Genomic DNA, 12,500 nt, shown 5'->3' on the forward strand with positions numbered 1-12,500 from the left:
CATAATTTGATATAGCAATAACTTAACCCTTCACAGAGAACTTTTTAATCATACATTCCCTTTTAATACAATGAGGCTCCGCATAGTTAAAGGTTAAGGCTCTGCTTTAAACCATATTGTGAAAAAGGTAAAACTATCCACCGAAAGAAAAGAGCGCCAATGAAATTGTGTGTTATATGCCATCAACAAATTCTAAAGGCCCTTCCACATGAGTGGCAAATGCACGGCTGGCTGACACTTAAAAATTTTGTTGTATGGGTGATCATCATGTGTAGATGACGTCATAGAACACGAAATTATAGGCAACCCATCGAAGTGCCCATGCCCGTTATTGAGCCACCGGATGGGTGCCTGACTATTGCCTGACAACTCTGATTGCACTCTGCCCAGAGTCTAACCCAAGTCATATGTTTTCTGGCTGTGCCTACAGTCTGCCTTGGACTGTGATCTGGTAACACTGTTTCAAAGCGAAGGAGTTACGGGCAAATCAGTGTATTCTCCTTGCATCAGCCCTTCGCGTGGAAGGGCCTTAAGTAATATTGTATCTAATCAACGTACGCTTTAAAATTAAACGACGCAAATCAACCAGCTTTTCTGAAGGCAAAGTTTAAAAATCTTACCTGGATGCAATATGGGCATAGAGGTTAAGTCTTAAAACTAATCTTTCAGAGCTATGAATCGATATAGGCAGTACAGGTCAAAATCCGGTTTCCCTACTAGTCAGCTTTAGTACATGATTTTCAAGAGATATCAAAGAGGTTAACTTTCTCTATTGGCCATCAAAATCAAATTATTAAATTAATGTCTCAAATCGTAGGTTTAACATTTTTATAACCATAAGTAATCCTCATCATCATCATCTACACCTATTGACGATTAAAGGGCCTACGAGATTTCACTCGAAGCCTATCATTATCTTTTAAAATAAACACTTCACTCATCTACTTCACACTTCTTAGTTCTCAGCTCTTCCAACTATTCTAGTGCCTTCCAGAGACCAATAAATGTCTGGTGAACTCATCTCTTGGGAGTGCAAAGAGCAATACCAAATTATCTCGAGCTACCCGTTACCATGATCTCATCCACATATGGCACTAGCAATTTCTATTATAGTTTCATTTCTAAACCTATCCTGCCATTACTCTCAGAATATTTTTCAGTGGAATTTGTTCTCAAATCTAGAAAATCGGTTTGATATCTTTTCCCTGTTATACCTCAACTCTTATCCATACTGTAAGACCGACCTCACTAAACTGATATACAGCCAGATTAATATATGTAATTTTAGAGATGTCCGAATTTTACTTAACATACAAGCTATTGTCCGAATTGTTTTTTTAATCTTTCATTAAATTCTTATATTAGAGATCATAGTTCCTAGATATTTTAATGATTCCACCGCAATCCTCTTTTCAATTTTATTTTATTTTCCATTACATAATAATCTGTTTTGTTCATCTTCATCCTAACCTCCTGTGATTTTTCGTGCATTCTGGTAAGCAGTCATTGCAGATCCTGTGGTGTTCAGCTAATTTCCCATCACAAATCCACTCCAATCCTTCGCCACCATCTCCGTCTGTTCCATGCATTACTAAATCCATGAAGAGGAACAGTGACAACACATTCCCTTGGATTATTCCACTGTTCACCGGAACATCATTTGATAGGACTTAAGTATTTAGACTAAACTATCATTAACTTTATACTTGCTATACTCTTGTAAAGACCTATTTACATAATAAAGACTAACTCCATAATAACACCAGACAATTCACAAAATTGTCCGGTGGACACTATCAAAGGTCCACAATTGTCATCAAACTGAAGTTAGACAAAAAAATTAAAAAAAAAAAAAAGTTGTACGGACAAAAAATTTTATTTTAAGAAATTCATAGGAATGTGTAGAATATAAGTAATGGTTTACGTATATTCCTTTATATCAAAGGCTTTAGTTATTAAACTTAGATAGTTAATACTTCTCTAAATAAGCAATCAAGAGAAACCATCTACTATACCATATGATTTTTTTTTCTTCAGTAAATAAAATTTTATTTTCATGTAAAAGAAAACTTTACAAAATATTAGTTAACCTGATTGAACTTTCCAACTGTTTTATCCAATATTCAAGAGCTATGGTTTGAACCTTAAATTCTCTTAATCCCATTAAATTGTTTGATAAATACCGTGTATTAATAAGTACAAAATTGCCACTAATGCTTTTATTATACAAGTAACATTCTAAATCATCTATTGTGGAAATAAAAAGGTATTAGACTAATACAACGTAGTTTTAATGTCGAAGTTTCCAGAAGCTATTAAACATATTTGATGTCCCCATTTTGGGGACATCAAATATGTTTAATGTCCCCAAAATGCTTTCTGGTTATACATTTCAAAAGTGTGTTTATCAGTTAAAATAGAATAAAGTAGTTTCCTTCAAAATCTTAAAGGAAAAAAATTTAAAGATTTATGTTGATAGTTTTAAAGGATTTGTAAAGAGTTAACAGTAGCAAAATTTTTAGTAATAGTCATCACCTAACAAAATAGAACAAAACTTTCAGGATTACATTGTTAAATATCTATGCTTGAGTTGGATAAGCGTACTCTGCTTTCTCAAAATCCGATCAACTTATTTTCATTACTTATTAGTGTCCGTCATCTCTCCATTAATCTTAAGAATGCACGAACCACTAAAAGTACCTGAAAGCGAAAAAGCAACAAATAAAAGTTAAAATCAAATATTTTAAAAGCTAAAATAAAACAAAACAGAACATATAGTTCATAGCATAACTAAACTATACCCAGAAAACGTACATGGGTTTATAAGTAGAGTTTGGACGAAAAAGCTCAACTTCTCAAAGTCATTCATTACTAGCAGTGCAACTGGGGAGAAAGCCCTGCCATTGCAATATAAAGTAAATACAATTGCGTATCGAAGAGACGTTGCAAAAACTCATGTAATGTGTTAAGTGTACATCGCGAGGCACCGACATTCCTTGTTACGGGAACGGAACTAACTTCTCTTATATATGGAATTACCCTTTATACACAAAATATGCCAAAAAAGGAACTTGCAGGACATAGAAGCCAAACTGCACCCAGTTACGAAACTGGGTTAGGTACTTATCTTTAGCACAAGACAGTAAATGAATGGTTCAATGCTATCACTCTGCTCTCCTATAGAATAAAAAGCATGTTTGGAAGAATGAAAATATATAGTTTCGTCACGCTGAACCACCAGAGTTTTCAGTCTGTCAAATTGCCCAAACTAGTGCGTTTTAGTTAGTGAATGGGGAAGGGGTTGGAAGGATTAAAACCGTGTGAGAATATCTAAAAATATATGTCCTATTTGACTGGTCACATACACTAGTACATCCTAGACTGCTTTTAAAAGAATTGGCAAGGAATAACAAGCCGTGAATTAACTAGTTTTTCCCGGATACGAAATTATATAAAAAAAAAATTAATATATACCCGGTCCCAAGGTATGCTACAAATTAGGAATAAATTGAAATACAAGGTATCTATTTTCTATAAAAGGTTTAACCAAAAAGGAAACAGTTCTTCATCCTATGAATAAGTAATGTCGATTATAATAAACTTCTATACACAAAGTTTTAAATATCTAAACCAACTTTCAAAACTACTTTGTTACCATTAATCAAAAATACTCAGATACTTTTCAACTATTTTCAATACCTAACCCATCTTCCAAACCCTATATAATGCCTCACAAACCAAGATTCAATAAAAGTACACCAAGATTCAATGAAAATATATCTGAAAGGGAAGTTCTGTATTAATAAGTTTGCTACCACTCCCTTTTACTAGAACAATAGGCAAACAGGCCTATTGTTCAAGTCCAAGGGAGTACCCCGCCCCCTCTAGGGGCCACCCCTGCAGGGGTGGGGGTAAGGCAGTCGAACAAAAATTTGAAAATTCAATTACACTTACATGATCCTAGCTAATAATTTTATTTAGATGGAAAATAAAGTTCTACCTGGATTCGTTACGCAATTATTTGAATTTAAAACTCAAATGCACTTATGATCTAAGCTAAACAGGTCTCTGAATTAATTAAGCAATAGTTTGAATTTAAAACTCAAATGTACTTATATAATCCTAGCTAAGTATTCCATCTGAATTAATAAAGATCTGAATTGGGCAGTAGTTTGAATTTAAAACTCAAATGAACTTACATAATCATAGCTTAGCATTTCATCTAATTCAATAAAGATATTAGAGAATTAGGCAATAGTTTGAATTTCAAACTCAAATATACTTATAATCTAAGCTAAACGTTTCATCTAAGTTTTAACCAAATTAATTTCACAATTTGGATTCTAAACTAATTTGTACTTATAAGATCTTAGCTAACATAACTTAAGTACTGGCTAAATTCATTAAGAGATTGGAGATCAGAACGTAATTACACAATACATGCTAACCTTTTCATCTAAATGAAAATTTAAACAAATTTATTGTGTACTAATTACTCAAAACTCGCATCGATGTCAAGAGAGTGGTAACAGTTCGATGCACAATAATTATAATTTGAAGCTAAATAACTAATAATCTTAACTAACCCTTTTTTAAAAAAAACTAACTACAATCAATGCGCAATAATTTTTATTTAAAACTCAATTGCACATATGACGCTACCTGCCATTACATCAAAGTTCTAGCTGATTTTTTTGTAAAATTTTAATTTAAATTAACATTAATCTTATATAATCCTAGCCAGCAATTTTATCAACTTAAAAGCTTTAACTAAATTCATTGCACAATTTGAATTAAGACTAGATTAAATAGTCCTAGCTAACAGTTTAGTCTTCAGTAAGTTAGAAATATACCGAATTTACAATGCAATCCTTTTGATGTAATACTTAATAACTACCAAACTTGCCTAGCCATTCACTGAATGAAAGTTCTAACTGAATTCATTGCAAGTTTTTAATTTGAAACACTACACATTCTTAAAAATTTCATCTAGGTTAATTAAAACCTAGCACCGATTTTTAAATTAAATATAACACAATAAACTAAATGCGTTTTGTCCTTATAGACAACTGGCTCTACATTTAACTAGAATTTAGGAAATTATTAAAAAATTCACTTACCTAGATTACCCGAAATTTTTCAAATCACCCCACCTCCGTTGTATACGAAATCTTGAAACTTCATAAGGAACTGTACCCTGTAAAAAGTAAGATATTAATGACTGCAAATGCATTGTAAATTGTAAGAGGAATTTAAAGCTTTAGTAGTGAAATTCCTGCGATCATAAATTCAGCTTTTAAATAAGAAAATTTTCTACAAATACCACTGAAAAGTAGTATCAGTTCTTTGCAGTTATTGAGAAATTAAAACAAAAAATGAATTTCATAACTACGGTCATTGAGAAATCCAAATAATACTAAAAACGGAAAGTAGTTACTTTTATGAATATAGACCAAAGACTAAATTTCCAAGAATATTTTTTCTCCAGATTTTAAAGATTTTCAAACATATCTATCGTTGTATGGTACGTAAATAGTTCTACAGAAGCCGGGTTGAATTTAATTTTGAAGTAGCAACTGAATAATTACTAACTTTTCAAGCATCTCCCCGATGGTAATGATTTTTGAAATAGCAACAGTGTCTAGCTAACCTGTACATAGATAGTTCCTCTATACATTAATGAAATTTCAAAAATTTATGGATTAAAGAGGAATATTCCACTAAAAAGATGAACAAACTTTAGACACTCTATGGATAATAGAAGAAATAATTGAAAGAAATTTGGACAAATAATACGTGAAAATTATGAATTACTGAATACGTTTAGTCTTATTGACCGATTTATGTTGTGTCTTGAGTAATATGGCTTACAAAAATTGAACCAGTTTCCCTCAATAAGCAACCATTGCAATTATGCCTGGCAAAACTTTTGAAAGTAAAAAAAAAAAAAAATATTACATTTTAAACGTTTATGAATCGGGTACACGGAAGTAAAATCTTAAATATTGATGGTAGTACATTAGTAAAAGATATATGTCGACTCCTACCACAGCAACAAGTTAAGATACCCATATTACTAATCACCTCTAATACACAATTTTAAACTAATAGCTCAGGAAATAATATCAAGTAACTTTTAAAAGAATTAGCACTCACCAAAACAGAAAATCCCTTAACATCACACCAAACGAAGTCTTGCAGGAAGAAATGCTGAAACCTATATAAATCTGCATTTAACTAATACAATACCAATCCACACCTCGGATTACTCTAACATTTTGTAAGCCATCAATCTCGAAAGTCCTCACGAGATTTCTTAGGTTAATGGTTCTAAACACAGCAAAACGTGAACTAACCAGTAATCACAGCGAGGTTCCCCAGACCAAAACTATTCGTATTCAAAGTCCCGAATTTCCGGACACGATGTCCAACACTGACGTTTACTCTTGTGCGCACTACGAAGTAAGTTTTTAACGATGTCATCAACGAACAAGGATGAGGAACTTCGAGTTAGAAAATTAAAACCATCAATTTGTTACGTCACTGATTTTTTAACATTTACATTTGGTTTTTACAAAATTTTTGAAAATATTTTTCTTTCAGTTTGCAAGATATTATGATTCCATGGAACAGAATATAATCTGACTATATTTTCTTTTCTACATTAAATTATATAGGTTTTCCCCCACAAATTTTAAAGTAACTGTACATTAAAATATTCTGTTTTTAAAAGTGATTTATAGAAACGCTTTTTTATAGTATTAATGTACTAACTACATACTAAAACTGTTCTCTTATATATCAGGAAACTGCAAATGGTTGCTAACGTTAATGAATGTATTTTTTTGTGTCATTTTATTACAAACACAACTTGATACTCCTTACATATACAAATAAAACAAATACTTCAGACCATTTATAGTGACTCATTACGCCAGTTTCTATAATGCTCTCTGTTATGGAGAAAAACTAATGGGATAACTATGGTATCTTATCCTTGATCATAGAAAACTAATATTGAGGCTAAATAAATAAGCAAGCAGACCAGTGAATAATAGCAAATTGGAAACTTTTATTCATCATATGAACCTTTGAACAGAGGGGAGTGTACTGAGCCTAATCATAATCTGTATCTATACTATTGGTCTGTCGAAAATACTACAAAGGGCATGATGTGCAGTTCAAACTATTTGCTGATGATACACAATTTTACTTCTCCACAAATGATATAGACAGCACTATTGAAACTCTAAACTGAATTCTTGCGAGTGTTAGGGAATGGATGGAAATGAAACAACTAAAATTAAATGATAATAGAACAGAAGAAACTTGGCAGATATTCAAATAAGCATAAGTAACGACTCTACCTGATATCTAGTAAAGTTCGTGATCTAGGTGTATTTCTTGACTGTAACTTGTCTCTCAATGCCCAAATAAATAACGTTGTATAAACTGTTGGTCATCATCTTAGAAACAGTGCTTTTATGAAGAAGTACCTGGATGAACATTCTGTGAAGAAACTTTTGATAAACTGTATTATTACCAGAATTTACTACTGAAACTCCATCTCTTATAATTTACTATAATAAAACTCAAGAAATTACTATACATAATGAACAGAAGAGCAAGACATAAAATGGGACGCCCCTCGAGAAAAGATCACCCTTAAATTAATTGATTTACATTCGATGCTTATAAAAGGGAGAATTAAGTTTGAAATGTGTACTGTACAATAGCCCATCAAGTTATCAAAACCGAACGTCCAAGATATCTAAAAGAATTGCTACATATTGTGCAGGCAACATATTGTGTTGACACGAGAATAGTTACAGATGGTTTCAAAATATTGGAACCTAGATTTATGACTACTGTTGGCTCTAGGGCCTTTAAATGTGTGGCCTCGAGACTTCAATAAACTTCCACTAGACATCCGAAAGATTGAAGATATTAAGGCTTTCAAGAAGAAACTGAAGACTTTCTTGTTCTGTTAGGGATTCGATGGTGTCGATATAACAATAAACGAGCAATATGTGGTGTAAAATGTTGAACGCTTCGAACGAATATCATAAAAGGACTTGGAGGTCCTGTAGAGAGTAGGGTTCACCTGCTGTATAGGACCAGAAAAACAACCCTTAAAATAGATAAAGTAAATTAAGCATAAGTGTGAATTGCTATTTAAAAACAGGATATCAATGTAGTTTTTTTATTTTAAGATCCTAAGCTAAATGTATTTTGATACTTAAGAAAAACTACATAAGAAAGAATAGAGAAGACTTCCAACCTACCTTACAACCAAAGCGTCAATACATATTGAAAGGAATGATTAGAAGAATTATAAATGTTTTCATGATATTTATAGTCGTCCCAGTAATCGTGTCCTATTTGAGAACGAAGAAAAAGATGAAATTAAAATAAAGAAGCATAAAAATCACTTATCAATGTTTACCCTATGGTTAATATTATCAGTGATTTCTCCTAAGAATTAGAGCAACAGTGTCTGTCTCCATTTGAAAAGTTTAGAAATAGGTGTATTTATTCGGATAAAAAAAATAATAAAACTTCATTCTACTTTTCATGATTAATAAAACACCTACTAATATCTACTTTCTAGGTTACATTATTTAGGTAAATAACTTCACAACTCCCTTATGAATAAACGGAACAATCCTTATATTATCCTTGTAGGTCTCTCCAAACTAACAACCACAACAAGATAAAACTCTCTTACTTTTAATAGAATTCCAGCCATGTAAGAAGAACCCACTTACCATGATTATATTCCAGGCCTGAACGAGTTTCAAATTGTCACCAGCTCCTGCTCTAAAATCTCCTGGAAGGTTATCGTCTATTGCGGCATCTCTAAAGACATTTCTTCGGGTAAGCCTTATCCTTCGAGGGGAGTCTCGTGGTCTCTAAACTACCTTAATGTGATCCTCTTCTTCAAATACGTCTGCGTCATTGTTTATCGAGACGGGTAACGACGGCCATGTTTTGAAGGTCACTGTGATTTCACTTGTCATGTCCGAGTGAGTCACGGTACTAAAACATTTCTTTAAAATATAAATGATTTTTGTATTTAGCAAATGAATAGCTACCATATTGAACGCTTATTATTCATACACCAAATCGTAAATAGCTGATTGATATTATTTGAACAAGTTTATCTATACGTGTGAATTCTATGTATAACCGAAATATTTTGAAAATATGGTACTCACTTATACTTGAAATAATTGAATTCAAGATTCTTCTATGACAAATTTCACGCGGGTTCGAATTGAAGTTTATTCTGATGAAAATAAAGTTCTGATTTTATTTTTCTTTCTTCAAATAATAATTTCACTCACGTATCCTATATAAATCTATTTTCAATACGCTTCCTTTCTCGATGGTTATGTCAGAAGGTAATACATGACTTTGTCAAGTTAAATCTATGATATATTTGCCTTTGCGCGAGTATTAATTTGATAGATCAAGTTAGATAAACATATATTCATATATACGCATATATATAAATATATATATATATATATATATATATATATATATATATATATATATATATATATATGTACATGTACACTATATTTATATTTATTTTTATACACACACAGACACACACACACATATATATATATATATATATATATATATATATATATATATATATATATATATATATATATATATATATATATATATATATATATATATATATATATATATATATATAACGGATTTTGAGCGAAGCGAAAAATCTATTTTTGGGTGAGATAGCCATGTCGTCCTGATGGAAGTTCCTATAGGGTAGCTTCCTAGGGTATATTACAACTACGGCGATATTCCCAGAGAATTTACCTTAAGGTACCAGAATTCTAACTCCTGGAGCGAGTATCCCTCGTGAAAGGGATATCGCGACATATCAGAGGACGTATTCTAGACACGTCACATGGCAATCTACGACCTGAACAGAGATTCGTCTCGTAGGAGGGAGATTGACGAGATACGAATTCGGGAAAGAAAAAGGGGAGCCGCTCCCAAGGCTTCCCTATCCCCCGATTCGTATGCGTGCCTGGCGCCAATCCTGGCGCCATCTGTATTCCTTGTAGCGTACACGAGGTGCTACAGATACTGTATGTAGGGAGGGGTCCTACAGCCCTTTCTTAGAAAGGCAAGGGCGGGTCCATCAGGACGACATGGCTATCTCACCCAAAAATAGATTTTTCGCTTCGCTCAAAATCCGTTTTTTGGGCTCAAGCCATGTCGTCCTGATGGAAGTGTACCAGAGCATTACTGTATCTGTGGATTCTCAGAACGTGCCGTACTCCCCGGAGATATTTATTCCCGGTCGACTAGACCTAGAGACCTAAGATGTTACCGTTATACATCTTTTCAACTAACTATAAACTATGTTAGAGCTTCCTGCCCCCTACAGGGAAGAGTCCTACTAGACTCTGGAAAGTCTCGAAGAGTACATATATCTATGTATGAATACCAGGCAAGCTAATATAGTGGTCTCGCCCTATATTAAGTAAAGCATAGTTTGTATAGAACCACTGCGTCAATATATTGACCAGTCATCCGCACAATACTTGTATTGGACAAAGGTTTATATCCGCATAGGAAGAAACTAATAAAACCGCCCTCGTCCCTTTATGGGACGGAGTCCTCCCATTAGGGGACTTACATAAACCAATGCAACATAGCTTGCAAAACAGAACAATTCTATCAGAATTATCCCAGATAAGATACATAGAATTAAAATGCTCAATTATACCAATAAATTGACACAGGTGAAAGAGACGCAAGGTTCTCAAGAACAAGTTTATTGACAGATAATAAACAGACAGGTTAACAACAAATATATATATTTATATAAAAGAGGGTAACCCAAAACTTTAAGCATAAGTATGATAGTAAACAGAACTTGTTTATCTGAAAGAAAAACCATTAAACACCACTTTAATGAGATACCAAGGTATCAAGTCATAAAAAATCTGTATTACAAATCAATCACATTAGCGTTAGAAACGCTTGGCACACATGTCTGAACTTATGCAAGGTTCACCTTTGAAGGAAGGAACAGTCTATATGGGCACTTGGTGCCCTCATTTAGTTTGTAGTACAGTATGTACCTACACACTCACCCTGGACTTAATCGTCCCAATTAAGACCACTGTTCCTCGCAGAGTTAAACAGTAGGGTTAACTACACGACCCACTGCTACCACAGATCTCTTAAGTTCCTCTACTTGCTTCGCATAGTGGCGAAAGAACACCCTGGAAGACTTCCAGCCCGTGTATGAACGGAGATGTTCAAAATCCATACAATTAAAGAAATTTAGGGATGAGGCAACTTTCCTCGGATCGTGACCTGCGGGTGTACTGTCAGGATCCGCTCTGCGAATAAAATATGTCATTTTCGCTCTGAGTTGATTCAGAGATAAATTTGAGCCTGATGTTTCTCCCCTGAATAGTTGACTACCCTTGAAGTCTGAAGTTCTACGAAGATAGACCTTTAGGCATTCTACTGGACATAGAGATGCATCTTCTTTCAGAGGACAGATTCTCCAGGGACCCCACCTGTTGGTGGGTAACTCATTCTTGGCGAGAAACGTAGGATCCGGAAACAGGTTCAGCTCCCCCCCATCCAGGAACTGAACACGACCTGCCTCTCTCGAGAGGGCTACGATCTCACTAACCCTGGCCCCGGACGCGAGTGCAAATAGGAAAATAACTTTTTGCGTCAAATCCTTTAACGGACATTCTTCATTGCTCAACAAGGAGGCGAAATGAAGAACTTTGTCTAAAGACCATGAGATGGGCTTTGGAGGTGCTGAAGGTCTGAGCCTAGCGCAGGCTTTCGGAACTTTATTAAAGATCTCGTTACCTAGGTCGATCTGGAAGGCAAATAAAATGGGTCTCATCAAAGCCGATTTACACACTGAAATCGTGTTAGCTGCCAATCCTTGGCCATGGAGGTGGATGAAGAAAGATAAGCAGAAATCTGTTGAGATCTCCTGCGGATTCTTTGCCTTTACAAAAGCTCAGGAAATGATATTACGCATCTTTTAAAAAAATTAGCCCTCACCATAACAGAAAATCCCTTAACATCACAACAAACGAAGTCTTGCAGGAAGAAATTCTGGAACCTATATAAATCTGATTTAGCTAATACAAAACCAATCCACACCTAGGTTTACTCGCACATTTTGCAAACCATCAATCTCAAAAGTCCTCACGAGATTTCATAGGGAAATGGGTCTAAACACAGCAAAACGTGAACTATCCAGTAATCACAGCGAGGATCCCCAGACCAAAACTACTCGTATTCAAAGTCCCGAATTTCCGGACACGATGTCCAACACACTGACGTTTACTCTTGTGCACACTACGAAGTAAGTTTTTACCGATGTCATCAACAAACAAGGATGAGGAACTTCGGGTTAGAAAATTAAAACCATCAATTTCTTTCGTCACTGATTTTTGAACTTTTACATT

The 12,500-nt window shown here is 34.0% G+C and overlaps 1 long non-coding RNA gene across 1 annotated transcript; it reads right to left on the reverse strand.

Moving 5' to 3' along the window:
- Positions 1 to 2,496: 2,496 nt before the first annotated feature.
- LOC137616136 (uncharacterized) lies at positions 2,497 to 6,350 on the reverse strand. Its single transcript, XR_011039288.1, has 3 exons — positions 6,157 to 6,350; positions 5,121 to 5,197; positions 2,497 to 2,700 (listed from the first exon to the last, which is right to left on the reverse strand). It is a non-coding gene; the product is annotated as an uncharacterized lncRNA (long non-coding RNA).
- Between the last annotated feature and the right edge of the window lie 6,150 nt (positions 6,351 to 12,500).

This window comes from Palaemon carinicauda, chromosome 22 (assembly GCF_036898095.1).
Source record: "Palaemon carinicauda isolate YSFRI2023 chromosome 22, ASM3689809v2, whole genome shotgun sequence".
Lineage (NCBI taxonomy): Eukaryota > Metazoa > Arthropoda > Malacostraca > Decapoda > Palaemonidae > Palaemon > Palaemon carinicauda.